This window comes from Pteropus vampyrus, unplaced genomic scaffold (assembly GCF_000151845.1).
Source record: "Pteropus vampyrus isolate Shadow unplaced genomic scaffold, Pvam_2.0 Scaffold263, whole genome shotgun sequence".
In the NCBI taxonomy this organism is placed as follows: domain Eukaryota; kingdom Metazoa; phylum Chordata; class Mammalia; order Chiroptera; family Pteropodidae; genus Pteropus; species Pteropus vampyrus.
In genome coordinates, this window is record NW_011889044.1 from 375457 (window position 1) to 390060 (window position 14604).

General features: G+C 36.3%; 1 protein-coding gene and 1 pseudogene across 2 annotated transcripts in view; one reads left to right on the plus strand and one right to left on the minus strand.

The window, feature by feature from the left end:
- The window catches only part of SPATA5 (spermatogenesis associated 5), a 212450-nt gene that overhangs the window by 104693 nt on the left and 93153 nt on the right, over nucleotides 1-14604 (minus strand). The gene's annotated exons all lie outside the window — the stretch shown is intronic.
- On the plus strand, nucleotides 6932-7050 carry LOC111729499 (annotated as a pseudogene).

Consider the following 14604-nt stretch of genomic DNA (forward strand, 5'->3'; position numbering starts at 1 on the left):
ATTTAAGACCCACTTATACTACATTATTTTAAGGGAAAAACAAAGAAAAAGCAGTCATGCCATCCTGTAAGAAGCACTTTTCATAAACGCACTTGGTTTTTCAGCTGTTGGGAGATTAATGCTTTCTCAGTATTGACGGTAGAAAGAACCACCATTCTATTCTCCTCAATTCGTGGCCACGAGAGTGAAGTTATAGCAGACTTCCGAAGTTAGTGTGTCTATGTAATAAACTATTTTAGATGGACATGTGAAATCAACATGTGTATAGTCTCTAGAAAAATCAAATCTAAAGATGAAATAAAATTACTCATATATATTATTTAAAAGTCACAATACATCTGATTTATCCAAACGCTAATTTTATGAGATGCTATCTCAACTGAATATGTTTATTTATATGACAAAGGTTCACCAGGACATCAGGACGCCGAGAACCACTCGACCAGGCCATGGATCAAACGCGATCAGTGCCCTTGGAATAGTGAGGATGCATGCAAGCACACGAGATGCGTGCACCTGAATGTTCCTCTTTCGCTCTTGCATTCCACAATGGCGAACTAAGTACCAGGTATTTTCTGCATGCTACTCAGCTATTTAGTATCTAAAAGCAGTTAAAAACCTGATTGTAATATAGATACTTAATGCTAAAAAGCCAACCTCCCTTGAATTCTGTACAAACACATAACCTATATTCACCAACTGCTTTCCCAAATATATATAACATTTCCGGGAAAAGAATGAAAGTCAAGAAGTTTGGGATGATGCGATGAGCCTACCCATTCAAACAGTCGGCCTAAAGTTCAAAGGAAACCTGCCAGAGAATGACCTTCAAACAGATTCCCCCCATTTTAGGAGGGGCCATATTTGCTACAAAGAAAGTAGCAAGTTATCAGACAGGGCAATTAGGCACCTCGTGTCCAACTGTCACACGTGACAGGATAAGTGGAACTCTCATACCTCTAAGTGCAGACCATATTTATATGCCCTGGGCCAAAATTTGATGCTTCCTTTTTCTTTTTGAAAAATACTTTGAATCCTTTTTAAAAAGAAGAACAATACAGAGGAGTAAAAACGTATGGAAAATTCATAGGGCCAAAGGTAATCTTCAATGATTATTCTCAAAATTCAAATCCCAAATTTACAAATTCTTACATATATGCTAAGTGACTAAATCATGAAATCATTTTATGCTCGTTAACTCAATTCAAAACTTAAAAGAGATCCAAAATGATCTTTTCTAACTTCCCGATCAATATAGCAGACGTTCGGCATAACCAACCTCTCTCTCTAAAACAAGTGGACTGAAGGGGGCGCCCCACACCTCCCAGAGCAAGCGAGTCGGAGAAGCAAGCGACTCTGTTCACTGGAAAACTATTTTATCTGTTCTCCCAGAAACTTCTTAATTCCGTCTCTTCTACAGGGTGGACTTTTAAATATATGAAGGTGATAACTGTATCTCCATGTATCCTTCTATTCTCCAGAATTAAAACACACTCTGGTCCATACCCGCGGTGTCTAAATTTATTTACAAACCACGAGATCCCAATATTGTGTAGTTAGATGTGATCTGACCAGCAAAGGGTACCAGAAACTATTAGCTGACGCAACCTGGATGCTATATTAATGCAGTCTAAATCGACATGCGCATTTTTTGGTAGGTTTGTGACAACGTTAACTTATATTAAATGTGAGCTCAAATTTCCTTGTATCACTAAAAAAGTAAAATCTCTTTCATCCTACACGTGTTTACCGTAGTGAACTTCAATGTGAAATTTTAAACTTGATTTCAGTGAACTTCATTTTGGGGGGAATAATGTTACATGTACTGTTAGGATTATTCTTCATATTTCGTAAATATCACGTTTAATACCTTATCAGGCTTTATTAAAAAAGGAAGTTCACATAAAGCCCTGTGACAATCAGCAATTCACTCTAGAAACCAGAAAGCATTCAAAGGGGTGCTTTCGAATAGATTTAAATAAGAACCGAATTTAATTCGGCACTTTCAATTTAGAGATTTATCCTCCCTTGGCATTGCAAGCAAGGATGGCTTTTTTTTCAAACTCATTCTCTGAGGAAGGTGTTATGACACAGAACAGGTGTGGAGCTCTGACTCAGTAAATACGCCTAAATCATGATTCTATATCAATCATTCAGAAGACTATTTGTATTATTTTCTATTATGATGTTGGATTGTAAGTAAAAGGAGGAAACCAGAATTTTAAGTACAAAATCCATTAAACCATGTACATCTAACACTCCCAACTACTGAAACTGAAAGGAGATTCTATTTTAAAAATAATAATGAGTGGTTGACAAAAGACGGATTTCCTCACTCAGTCATCCTCCTGTATTAACAGCTTAATTTCCTACCTGTCATTTACTTGATGAAACGCTGGATGTTCTGTAAACAAGTTTGTTTGCTTTGTATAACAGGGACTGAGGGGAAGAAAGGAAATCTAGTACAGCATTTCTTTTTCCTGAAACAGAGAGCATGATGGAGGCCTTCGGGAGCGATGCTATGCCAAAGAAAAAGGGCGAAGCCCCTGATTCAGCAATGGCCTGTCAGTTGATTATCCCCTTATTCCTGGGGGGTGGGGAGGAGACCTCTTTGAGCTCCTGAACAATCCACCTGTGACTTGCCAGAGTACTCTGCAGAGTACTCATCAGAGGGCTGACAGCGTGGGGCTATTATTTTGACATTCAAATTTGCCACGTCTTGATGGCAATGAACAGGGTGAATTATCTTGTTTTATGCTTTGTGTGTCTTAAGAAGAGAGAATGTGAGTACTCCAACTTTAGCCCTATCCCTACTGGATGTTTATTTCTTTGTGGGCACAGTTTTTTAAACAATTTGTTTTATCCTGGAAATCTATTCCTCTAATATGACTGAAAAGCAATAGACTTCAATTGAAAACAGGGAAAGTTCATATTAAATAAGCTTAAAAAAAGTAATAGAATGTATAAGCTAAATGACTCAGAAAATTAGTAACATACACAAAACTGTTCTCAAATTGCTTCTATTTATGGTAATAAATAGTAGCGTAAAGACGTGTGAGTTTTTGCAGAACATAAAATACAACATAAGTTTTGACTCAAGTGAAAGATACAAGTCCACCTCATAATAACTAGTCATTCCTTCATAATGGTTTTAAATAAAGTACATTAATTCGGGTGTTACTTTAACAGTCTTGACACCTTGAAACTTACTGAGTGTCTTAATTCTCTTAATATGAAGATTAAGTTATCACTAAAGTATATTCTTTATTACTATATTTGTAAAACTAGAATTTATATTTACTTCTAGCTTTCTTGAATCACAATTCTGTGGAATAGATAAGTTTTTAACCTTCAAATGTTAGTGCTGATTTTCTCAAATCTTCAAAACTCATCTGATTCCAGAAAGAAATAAAAATTATGGTGTCCAAGGCTGAAAAAAGAAAACAAAAACAAACGAACAAACGAAAAGAGGCTGGTTATAAGAAGTCCCTTCACAACAAATTCACTCGTGGTTTTAAAGACTCTTTTGGAATGACGTGGAATACTAATTCTTTAGGGACAAGGCAACGAGTACTAAAGAGAGAAGGGGAATGCAAGGAGAAAGTCAACAAACTCAAAGGATGTTTTAGATCCTTTAGCTCTACATCCCTGTAAATAATCTGTTTCGTAGACATCAAGTTTTTGTTTGTCTCAATATCTGCAAAATCTCTTTCTTTCCCATCTGAAAAGGACCATCATACAATCAAATCTGAAAGAGAAAGACAGCTATTCAGAATTCTAAAATTATATCTGTTAACACCTCACGGTTACTAGGAGGATTAGGTGGATAATATGAAGAGTATTTCCATTTCGATGGTAAGGTATGAGTTTGATAAAAAATTAGAGTTCTTTGATCTTTATATTTTTCCCCTTAGTTTGAATCTATTCAACTCTAGTATCCTAGTAAACATATAAATCTTACTTTTGATGATATTATTCACTAATGGTCTAAAGTATGGTTCCCAGTCAACGGATTGCAGCTCCTGTGCAGAGACCCCATGTGAATACCAAGTATTATCTAAAAATGACTAAGTAATATGACTTTCACATATATATTATTATTTTCAAACATATGTATATGGTGATGTGATTACAAAGGTAGAAAATCATTTAAAAGTTTACAGCATTCTCAGTAGTAGTTTTTTTCCTGTAAAATATTTTTCAATTACACTGAGGAAATTTAACTTCTATTATGTGGGAATTCGCAAATTGTTTGGATGCCTAAAACTTGTTCCACAAACTCACAATAGTTAAAAACTGCTGGAATAAATTTTTATTGAGCTATTTTAAGAATTGCAGAAGATGTCTTATGAAGACAGAAAAAAAAGTACATTTTTACAACTAAATTGGAATACCCAATGATATGAGAAAAAGTAGACTTGGAAACCATATACTTAAAAGAGTAAGAGATTTGCCATAAGCACTACTATTACCTGAAATAAAACACAGGCAGTAGCACTGTCGTCAAATGTGCCAACACGAAAACCAGAAAACCCAGCTCTGCCACTTATTAGCCTGGGCAATTAAAGCTCTTGCATCTCAGTGTTTTCATCTATATCAATAATCTCATACGGAATTTAGAAAATAATTCCAATAACAGAGGCATGAATATAAAGTTACTTTCCACATGTACCTGTACGGTATAGGCTGAAAGTAGTACGGAACAAATCAAATGATTAAAAAGTTGGTAAGAGACAGTACAGAAAAGATGAAGTGAGGAGGAGCAGGCTAAAGAGAAACTACCACAGCTGCCTCCTGGGACGCACTCCTCGGTTTCAGTGAACACCGACACCTCCTATTTTCTTGACTGAGATAGTTGTAAGGTTTCTACGCTTTAAGTAATAAAATATTAACTCTAATACTCTGGAAAGTTAGGTGTGAATATTGTAATTATTAAAGCAATTAAAAAATACAAAGAAATCAAGAAAGGCAATAGATGAATTGAAATGGAGTATTGAAAATATTCCAATAATTCGAAAAAAAGAAAAAAGAAGAATGAAAAACAGAGGGACAAAAAGGAAAGTAATTAAATCACAGAACTAAAACCAAACATGCCGACATTATACTAAATGTAAATGGTATAAACACACCAATGGAAACACCTGAGCTTCTCAGATTGTATGACAAAGAAGACCCAACTAAATGTTATCTATATGAAACTCAAGAGAAATAAAATAACAGAAATGTTAAAAGTAAAAGAATGGAAAAAAGTATTATGCAAATACAGCGAAAGAAACAGAGTAACCATGTTATGATGTCTGACAAGATTAGACTTCAGAATATGGAAAATTACCAGGAATATAGGAGGCAATAAATAATGATAAACATATGCAGCTAAGAAGAGAGCGTCAAAACACATGAAGCGAAAACTGACAAAACAGAGGAGAAACAGATAATTCCACAATCCCATCTGAGGACTTCAGCATTTCTCTCCCAGGAATTAACAGACCGAAGAGAAATTCAGTAAGGATACAGAGGACATAATCAACACAATCCACCAAAGTGACCTAAATGACACCTTTAGAACACCAAACCCAACAAGAGCAGACCACATTCTTTTAAAGAGCACTTTTACAGAGAAATCTATACTATCTGAAGAAAGGGTTCAAATGAGTAACCTAAATTTCCACCATATGGAATGGGAACAAGAAGAGCAAATGATATCCATAGATGGCAGAAACAAAGAAATATAAGAATGGAGAGCAATTAACTTTTTTTAAAAAAGCAATAAAAGTCAATGAAACCACAACCTGGGTCTTTGAAAAGATTATAAAATTGATAAACCTCTACAATGACCGACAAGTAAAACAAGAAACACAAACTGCCCGCATCAGAAAGGAAACGGGATTTCACTCAGACCCCGTAAACACTAAAGGATAAGAGAAAACCATGAACAACTCTACGGGCATAAATGTGACAACTTGGATGAAGTGAACCAAATCCCTTGAAAGACACAGCTTACAAAACTTTTTCAGGAAGAAACAGATAATCAAAACAGTCTATTGTCTATTTAAGGTATTAAATTTGTGGTAAAACAAAAACTAAAAACAACTAAAATGAAGAAAACTCCAGAGGCAGATAATATGCATGGAGAATTCTACCAAATATTGAAGGTAGAAATATTAATTCTGAAGGATCTCTTCCATATCTAGAAGAAAAGAGAATATTTCTCATCTCATTTTAAGTGAGTATTACTCTGGTATAAAACCAATTAAAGAAAGTATAAGAAAGGCACTTATACATAAATATCCATTATGAGCACTGATAGAAAAATCTTTGACAAAATATTAGCAGACTGAATGCAGTCATATAAAAATAAAAAAGAATAATATGAAATGGCTAGGTAAAGTTTATCTTTACCTAGGGGATGAAAGACTGGTTTAACATTCCAAAATCCATGCAATCCAAGACTGCGACAATCTAAAAAAAAAACATCCCCATGATCATATTGATAGATGTAAGAAATGCATTTGACAAAATTCAAAATCCATTCATGATCAAAATGATCAGGGAACTTCCTCAATCTGTTAAAAAGGCATCTACAAAACCACTTAAGCTATCATTGTACTTAACAGTGAAATACTAAACACTTTCTCATTAAGATCAGAAAAAAACAAGGATGTCCGCTCTCACCATTTCTATTTGACACGGTACTGGAAATCTTAGCCAGTGCAGTAAGTCAAGAAAAAGAAAATTAAGCACAGCGATTGGAGAGGAAAAAAATAAAACTGTTCACATGCACAGACAATATGACCGAGTACACGGATCCCAAGAAATCTACAAAATGCTCCCTAGAACCAATAGTGAGTATAGCGAAGGTGATCGACACAGAAATAAATTATATTTCTAGGTACTACCAACTGAAATCCAAAATTAAAAATAAACAAAACTAGTCTACGGCCATGCTACCCTGAACAAGCCTGATCCCATCTGATCTCGGAAGCTAAGCAGGGTCGGGTCTGGTTAGTACTTGGATGGGAGATCACCTAGGAAGACCAGGTGCTCTAGGCGTAAAAAAATTAAAATAAAATAAAATAAAATAAAAAATAAAGGGATTGTAAGCTGACAAGGTCCTTGCAATCTGTGAGGTCAACCAAAGGTTGCCTCGCCTAAAAAGAAAAAAATAATAAAAATATAAATAAATAAATAAATAAATAAATAAATAAACAAACAAACAAAACCATAAATGATACTGCAAAGAAGAAGTACTTAATTATAAATTTAAAATATGTGCAAGTTCTCTATGCTGCAAACTACAATACACTGAAATAAAAGAATATCTGAATAAATGGATAGACAATGTTCATGACTGGAGATTCAATGTTATTCAAGTTATAAATTCTCCCCAAATTGTTCCATAGATTAAAAACAATCTCAAACAAAATCCCAGCAGGATATTAACAAGTTGAGACTATACTTTACATGGAAAGACCAAGGAACTAGAACAGGTAAAACGAATTTTGAAAATGAAGAACAAAGTTGGAAGACACACATTACCTGATTTTAGGTCCTACTATAAAGTTACAATAATCAAGACAATGTGGTTTGGTGAAAGGCTAGATAGAAATGACCACCACACAAATAAGGTCAACTGATTTTCGACAGGTGTACAGGCAATCCAATGGAGAAAAGATAGTCTTTTCGACAAATGATGTTGGAACAATTTTGCATTCACATGTAAAAATGGACCTCTACTTATAATTTATAGATCTAAATATGAAATGTAAAACTGTAAAATTTTTACAAAACCAACACAGGCGTGTCCAGGAAACAGTGTTGGAAAAACTAGATTATTACATGCAAAAGAATGAAGCTGGAGCCCTACCTTATGCCATGTACAAATATTAACTCAAAATGGATCAAAGACCTAAACGTAAGGCCCCAAACTATAAAAACTCTCAGAAGAAAACAAAAGAGAAAGGCTTTATGACATTAGATTTAGCAAGGATTTCCTGGAATGACACCAAAAGCACAGTCAACAAAGTAAAAATAGACAAACTGGACTACATCAAAATTAAAAACTTCTGTGAATCAAAAAATAAAATCAACAGAGTAAGAAGGCAACCTACAGATTGGGAGAAAGTATTTGCGAATCATGCATCTGATTAGAGGCTAATATCTAGAATATATAATAAAGAACTTCTACAACTTAACAATGAAAAATCAAATTTAAAAACTGGCAAAGAACTTGAATTGATATTTTTCCAGTGACATACGAAAGGTCATCGAGCTGATGAAAAAATGCCCAACATCACTAATTATCAGGGAAATGCACATCAAAATCACAATGAGATGTCACCTCACACCTATTTGGATGGCCACTGTTAAAAAACAACAAAAACAAAACAAACAACAACAACAACAAAAAAAAAAAACAAAAAAATCCCCATAAAATAACAAATGTTAGCAAAGATGTAGAGAAATTGGAAGCCTTGTGCACTGTTGGTAGAAATACAAAATATGTAAAATGGTGCGGGTGCTGTGAAAACCAGTATGGTAGTTTCTCAAAAAAATGAAAATCGAATCACCGTATGATCCAGCAGTGCTACTTCTGGATATATATCCAAAATAACTGAAAGCAGGATCTCAAACTAAAAGAACAAAAGGTAATAATTATTTACAAAATCTGTTTTTATATTTATCCTCTGATGTTTCGACCAACAATTTCCAGCAAAGTATCAGGAAAATGCTTCTTTTCGGACACAAAGGGTGCTTTTCTGACGCCCTGCATTTCAGAACTAAATGCATGTAAAGCTAATAAACGGAAGGAAAAGTAAACACAGAGTTGGTCATTTTAAAATTATATTCTTAAAGGTTTAGGGGTGTCGTTTGTGGAACACAAAGAGATTTCCTCCTCTAACAGCATTCCAGGACGTCACTCCTTCCTGCCTACCAGCAGACAAGATCATACTTGTCTGGAATGTCAGCGGAGCATTTACACAAAGGCAGTTTTTCAGAATCTTCGTACTCTGAACACAAAACAGGAAATACAGTAATACCATCAGTATATGATAAACACTGTTTAGCAGAAACTGTGTTTCTCCCTTAATAAGTACTAGGTTAACCTCCAAGAGCAGGAGATGAAAACTAGCACGTCAATAAACACATACCACTAGTTGTTTGTAGCCGGCCAGAGGAAAGGTTCAGGAAGAGAAACTCAATAAAACTTCAAGAATTTGCTAAACGATGTTTTAATGTTACACCACAGCCTCTAGTAAAAACTCATTTTTTTTCAGTTCACAGGGGAAAACAAAAATATTCCATAAAAGTTAATATTATTGAGTGAAAAACAGCCTAATGATAAGTTAATTTAATTGGAATTCTGATACTTAGGCAGGAAAAACAAATTTCTTTGTAAAAGTTAGCCATCCATCGGAAACACCAAATAAAGTATTTCATGTTCTAAAACACATTTTTCAATTTTTTTCACTTAAAAAAAAAACCTTATTTACCTTCCACGAATTAAAAGATTAAAATATTTCTATAAATCTACCTACTGAATAGTTTTGAAATTTATTTACAAATAGATTATAAAGTACAGCTGGTATCCCAAGAATAACAGAGACAAATTTTAATTTTCCATAAGATAGCAGGATGCACTTTGGTTTGACTGCCCCCTGCTGATGTAAAATTTCTAAAACTATTAAAGTTGATAAAATTGTGATGTTATGTTTTAAAAACTGTTTCTACTCAGAAATTGGTTTCAATTTCTTAGTGAAAACTAGAGAGATTTTAATATTTAACCTCTGTGTCTATTTTCATTCAATGGGCAAATATTTGTGGAATATCTATTACCTGACAACAAAACTATGATTTCATCTCTCTGACCTTACAATACTTTCAAGTTATTAGATGGACAGGAAAAATCTGGGGAAAAAAATAAACTATTAGAGAAAATCAACAACAGAATTAACTGGTACTAAAGAGAAGCAAGCTAGAGAAAAAGAGGTTGGTAGAGCTAACATTAGTTTTAAAAAACCCAACTTACTGGAAAACGTTAAGACTGAGAGAGCTGAGGAAAAGTCACGATGGAGTTAGACAAACAGAAACGAGACAAGATAAGCACAAGCCTAGAGGAAATAATGAACATAGCACGTGCAGAACACGTGACACCAGAAGACTCACTTGCCAGAATAAATGGATCGATGTTCAGTGAAAACAGCAAATAATGGTGAGAGGCTGGGGCCCAACTTTTTTAAACTAAAAAAAGCTAGAATGAAGAGCTGGAACTTGAGGCAAACGACAGGGAGCCACTGCCGGTTCCGAGGCAGTGTGACAACCTGGCAAAGCAGCAGGATAACCTAGTTAGAGACCTTCCTTGGGAAAGAGCAAGAGACCGGAGGGAGGCAGGGAAGCCGGCTGAGGGACAAGCACCGTAACCCAGGGAAAGAGCAGAGCCAGAATGCAAGCGATGCGTCCGTACTGTGAACGGAAAGGAAAGTGACATCGAGCTACATTTTGAGTTAAAAACAAAACGGGGTGCCTGATTGGATTCAGATTTTTGTCCAGTTCTTCTGCTGTACTGATTGTTAAATTCAACTGACATAAAAAAGGAGCAGTAGACAAAGCGTTAACAGAGGGGAAACTGAAGCGTCATTGGAGCCAAAGCGGTACAGTGATTCAAGAAGATATGGGTAGTCAGCAGAATCAGATCTGTGAATTCAAGACAGATAAGAACCCTTAAGACATTAAAGTTTGTTTGATATTTGTTGGCGACCTTCACAAGTTCACTTTTAATAAAACTGTACCATCGGGAGGAACCAGAGAGCTGAAAAAAATTTTAAATTGCGATGAGATGTAGAAACTAAGTGGAGCAGTTCACTAGAGGGGACACGTGTGTCTCTGGGAGCAGAGAGAAGGAGGGGCACGTAAGTAACAGGGCAGAGCTAGGTTTAGTTAAAGGTGAGACACATGGGAAAGGTTCATGGCGAATGGTCTCAATTATCTCTATAAATCAGTTTCTAAGCTCGCTTCTCAGAAAAGAATGATAGATTAAAATTCACACACACACACAAAAATGGAATATATTTGATAGCACTTTTCTACCCCGGTGTCCAGTTCCTAATGGAGATGTCCAGTCCCAAAGGATGGCTTCATCTCACCAAGACTTCCCATTTTTCTATAACTGTCTAGAAAAATCTGTGTGCTATTTCATAAAAAAGTTCAAAGCTGACCTACTGTTGACACCACTTCCTACACACATAAGTACAGTCTTTCCAAACGTGGCTTAAGCGAATCATCTGGAGTTGAGCATGGAACTCACGGGGGGGCCACAGTCACGCGTCACAGGTAAAAGTGGTCATGGCAAATTACGTGTCGTGGAAAAGTTACGTGCCTCCTACAACAGCACTCGTTTCAGAACGCCACACAAAACCATGGAGAATCCTAATTTCTGAATTTCATGCTATACTTTTTTTGCAAAGGAATTTCTGTTAAAAGAAGTATAATAGTTAACGTTGCATTTCGATTAATTCTTTTGCTTAAAGAGCAAAATCATATGTAATGATTCTGGCCCAAGTTCACACTCTCTTGTATCATTATAATGTCAGTTTTTTAAAATCAACATGAAATGATGACGTTTCCTCTCAAAACTCACATTCACAAATCAATGTAATAAACACCAGGATGTGCAGAGGTCCAAAACGAACGCATCACGCATGCTGGAGGGTGTACTGGTTGCGCTGAGGCGAGGCCTTATTCTTCTTCGTGACTGAGTATTTGGAACATTATACCGAAATTGATATGCGATATTAACACCCAAAGTGATATTTTCTAGAAAAGATTAAAAATCTTCCAGAGTTCTATGTATTTGCAGAATAAATAAAAGTGCTACATTGACTGTGTCTATACAACAGACCAAAGTTCTCTCTAAAGTTAACGAGGCAGAGATCTGATACCATCTTTTCTTTTTAAATTGAAAAAGATTACATAAGTAATTAAAATAATTTTACAAAAAGAATTAACCATTGTTTTTGTGACTGCTATCCTAGAGTCTTTATATACATGAACACATCTTATACGAGTTATATTTTAGATATTTTTAAACATCTTTTGGTAAAATGGATTTTCTTGAGACAAATGCCTTCTGAAAAAAGTTCCTCTGACAAGACTTCCTTGCAAAAAAAAAAGAAAAAAGAAAAAGAAAGAGGTCAATTTTCGGAAATTAAAATGTATGTGATAAGACCATTTTAAACTGAGGCATGCAAGGCAGATCCTAACCTACACTGCATACAGGCCGCATCCGGATGACAAGTAGAGGCGGGTTTCCCACCATCCACAACCAAACGCATCTAAAAAATGTGTAATCAAAAAGAGATGACATGGCCAAAATAACAGCTGTATACTCTATTCATTAAAGGAGATTAATGCAAATGTAAAGAGAAAGTTCTATGTAAAGCAACAACAGTTTATCAAAAATCTTTCTTCCTGGCAATACCCTTCAGTCGTTACTATGCATTAGACATTCAAAATAGCTGTATCATGTCCGGCGGAGCACAGTTATAACAAACGTATGTGTCTCGGAGCAAATCTAGCTGTCTCATCAGCATAGCCCGAGGAAATATTTCCCTAATTATCTAAATATTACCCTGGACACTAAAACAGGTAAGTTTTAAATTTCCAGATTGGAAGTACAGGGCGATATGGGAAACGGGTGACGCAACGGAACAACAGCAAATGAACGAAAATCGAGCAGGCGGCTGGGAGGGTACAATGGGGCCCAAGAGCGACAAAGCTAGTTCACGGCAAAAATTAAATTCGTCCCCTACAAAGTTTGGAATATAAACAATCGGCCTTGAATATACTCCTCTTTCAAGAACTTAGAAGGAAAAAGTTCAACATGCTCCAAGGGGGCACAAAAAAGCCTGTAAATGTGACACAATTAAAACGTTCTACTTGGATGAGGTTACAGAACAAAGTATCTTGAATTTGATTGCAAAGTGAATAGCAGTAAGTAATAAGTGGGTATGGCAAATCCATGACGACGCATGGAGGGAAACCAAGTTCAGAAAACACTCAGCTAGTCCCAGTTATCTTTTCTCAAAGACAGAGGAAGCTGCTGGCTGGGCAAGAGGACAGCACACAGACGTCTCGCCCAGTCTGGCACCTGTGCCAAGCAGATGAGTTAGCACTTAAAATCCAGGCTTCCTTTAGGCCACTGCCCTTTCAATTTACTCACGGAGGAAGCATCACGAAATCTTAATTTCCAATACACGATTGTGCCAGCCACAGCAGGCTCGATATCCCTAGCTGATGCGATTACCCTCTGTGATGCCCTCCTCACCTAACCTTGGCTCTCGTGGGCTGGAGCAAATCAAGAGTCAGTGGGGTCTGTCTCACGCCCCCCTTATCCCTTCCCGTGCAAGGCGTATCTACCGAGCACTTGCTGCGTCAGACACGCTAACAAGCAGTGACATATCAGTGAACAAAACAATGTAAAAACCCGGAATCAAAACTGCTAGATTAACGATTGTTTAATATTAAAATGATATGTATAAATAAATATTCTATGAACCAGTAAAATGTGGCTGTTAAAAGAACATTACTATTTCTGAGAAAACAGAGGCAAATGCTTGAGGGAAATTCAATAAAGGTGAAGAGCTCAAATAACAGTTAGTTTGGTGTAGGCAGAAAAACATCTGTATAGGAACACTCAGGGCGCCCTATGTTCTCACCCTATAAAAGCCCAACATTTCACTCAATATGGTGAGGTTTAGATAAGAGATATCACAGAACTCCAATCAGTCGACTACTGGCAAAGCAAAACAAACAGCGAATTAATGCATATTTAAATGTTTTATGTTAAAGTAAAATCATTAAGCTTTATAGGAAGCATTTTATTAATTCTGGCTTTTTCAATTAACTACTAACTGCTGGTAGGTACCAACTTAGAAATCCTGATACATTCAAAATTACTGGTGAAAGGGCAAAATGGCAGAAACACTGTGGAAAGAAATAAGGTCGTATTTACCCAAATGATAAAGGCGTTTACCCTTCCACACAGCAAACCCACTTTTCAGCACACCAGCACAAGTACCAAATAACATCTGGACAAGGTTATTCACTGAGGCACTGTCAGTAATGGCAAAAGGCTGGCAATGGCCTAAGCGTCTGTCAACAGGGGACGATCTGTATGGAGTCTGCGCCCACGCAGCCCACAAAAGGGTGAGGAAAACACACTGAGAAGCGCCGCCTCCAAGACTCGGTGCTCATGGAAAACGCGAAGCGCTGGACAGTGTGTGTACTTTCCCACGTTTTGTGTATTTGGAGGGAAATGGAGAATGGAAACAATAAGTAAACGTACATACTTGGTCGTACTAAAGACAACGTTGGAAGAAGAGACCACTGCGAAGGCAGCGAAGACGGTCAGACTGGGGTGCAGGGGTCGAGCGAGGTGTCGCCATGCACGTGCGTCCACACGGGTCTGATCTTTGAATCATGTAATCGACATATTACATGTTCAAAATATCACCTAAACAAAATATCCTTCAAGAGTGAAAAAATGACTAAAGAACACAGAGCATAGAGCATAACATATGAAGCTTATTTCTTTCTGTTACCAGTGAA